The following is a 2461-nucleotide window of genomic DNA, read 5'->3' on the forward strand; positions in this document are numbered from 1 at the left end:
TGAAAATATCTGGATTACTTAGTTCTAGTTTATAACTAGGGAATTTATTTATTCACAAGTGGTGCACTCCAGATTTTGGTGGACAATAGTAAATTTTCTCCTGTGACTAATGTTAAAGCATTTTTACATGTGCATTGACCAGTGTTATATATGCATCTGTAGCATAATATTCATCCTTCCTAGTGCTACCCCCATGAACTTCATTGCAGTAAGTGCTAAGAGAGTATAGAATTCATGATCCCATATAAATGAGTTTATTTCGATTCATGATAGCCGACTGTAGCTAAGTATCCAACATTAAGATTGCTTTATAGAAGCTTATGTGTTAGCATGGCCATTCATGCATCATGAGCTATTGCGGTTATTGTGTCCTGGCAAAGTGAATGCTGCAGCAAAGGTCACTCAGTAACAAGAACTGACATGAAGTTACCAAAAAAAAAAAAAATCAAACAAGCAAGCACTGCCAAGATTGCAAGATTATTAACTAGTGTCCTATACAAATTGCCTCTTCTTCTTGATCCCTTGTTAGGCGATTCAGTTATTTAAGACGATGAGCATCGAATTGGGAATCATAGGAGACTAGCTCTAACATGATTTTGTCCTGCAAGACCTAAAAGAGAACAAAAGCGCTATAAGATGCCGGAAAGCAGAGGAAATGAAATACAGTAATCTAATACATTTGTGCCTTCTTAGACATTCAAGATAAGATTCTATCAGTTCACAGCTTGCAGATTTTAGTCTGGCAGTCATCCACTTTGCAACTAAGCTGGAGGGGTTCACTTCCCACATCACCAGCTGCCCATATATCCTGCAGTGATGGGTGTGGAAATGTTATATGAGGCTAGAGAGGATTCAAAGTTCCAAACTCACTTGTCTCACAATATTATTGGCAGGGGTGGCAAAAATTGACTGGACCCAAGAACCTGACCGGACCCAAACCATATTTAGGTGGGGTTTGGGTCGAAGATTTTTTAGGGTGTAGGTCATATTTTTTGACCTGACCTTAAATGTATTGGATATGGGTCAAAACTCTGACCCGACCCCGGCTGAAGGGGCTGAATTCTATTTTGATTGACATGATCTAGGCTGGGTTGTTATAATCTTGAATAAGATTTTATTGAGTGACTGGTGCTTGTTTTAATACTATATGTTTAGATTATTTTGAAAATCAGACTGAAAGAATAGTAAAAGTTAGATTTGACAAGTTAAGTCTTTTAGGATTTGAGCCTTGCAAAATAGATTAGATTAAGATCAAAATTGGGTTATCCAAAATGACCTGTGGATAGGTATAGGTTGAGATGTCTCGACCTTTTTACCAGTTTTGAGTCCAGTACATATCTAGAATGTTGCTATCTATACTTGATTGTGTCCCAAAGTCGATCCATTGCTACCCTTCTTTGTTGGGATTTTTGCATTAATGGTCTCGTTTGGTTAGCGAGAAGTATTTTTCCTCCTAGAAATATGATTTCTGAGAAGCAGATTTTTGAAAAGAGAATGTATAGAAAAGTACTTTTGGCATGTTTGGTTGACCATGAAAAAGTGAGATTTTCAGAGTGCTTATGTTTGGTTGATTATCCACTTTTTTGGAAAAGTTGCGTAATTTCTATTATACCCTTAATAAAAATTAAGTGTTTAATGCTTTTTTAATGCTGAAGGGCCTTTTTGGAAAAAAAATAAAAATAGAGTGATTTTCGGCTCACGGAAAAGTAACTTTTTCATAAAACATGAGAATCATATTCCCATGAAAAAACAACTTTCCAGTCTCTTCCCTTTGAAAACTCCAACCAAACAAAAGGCATCTCATTACTTTCCTCTGAACCACACTTTCTCTCTTCCTTTTTCCGCGAACAAACAAGCCATATATCCGGCAAGTCAAAACGCATTATAGGGCAAATATCATTGTGCAAAATGCTATGTTTTGTATGATGCTATCACCCCTTTTTGTTGGGATTTTTGCATTTATATCCTGAAATAAAAATGCATTATAGGGCAAATATTGCTATACAGAGGCTATGCGTATTTAACTTGAGAAGGCCCCATCAAAACATTTAACTTTACCTATTAGAGTTGCATATTGTTCGGGGAAAAGCAGATCACCCCAAAAATGCATGAACGCATTTCCGGCATGTGACAGGCGTCCGACCTGGAATCGCCCGACCTGAGGGCGTCCGACCTTGAGGCGCCCGACTTCAAGATGCCCAACTGGAAACCCGACCTCAAGACTCTCGACCTGGCGCCTGGCCAACCGCTCGACTTCGAGACTCCCGACCTAGGTACCCGACCTCAGCATCCTCGACCTCGGAAGTCCGACCTCGCTATCCACTTACAGCGGTCACATCCTTCTGCAGCTCGACCAAGGACTACGCCCTGCTACTACTGTCAACAATTAATGCGCATGGCCTCCACTGGTCTTCGGCTCACTCAACAATTAATGCGCATGGAAGATTTGACTCACACAACA

This window comes from Phoenix dactylifera, unplaced genomic scaffold, assembly GCF_009389715.1.
Source record: "Phoenix dactylifera cultivar Barhee BC4 unplaced genomic scaffold, palm_55x_up_171113_PBpolish2nd_filt_p 002270F, whole genome shotgun sequence".
Classification (NCBI taxonomy): Eukaryota; Viridiplantae; Streptophyta; class Magnoliopsida; order Arecales; family Arecaceae; genus Phoenix; species Phoenix dactylifera.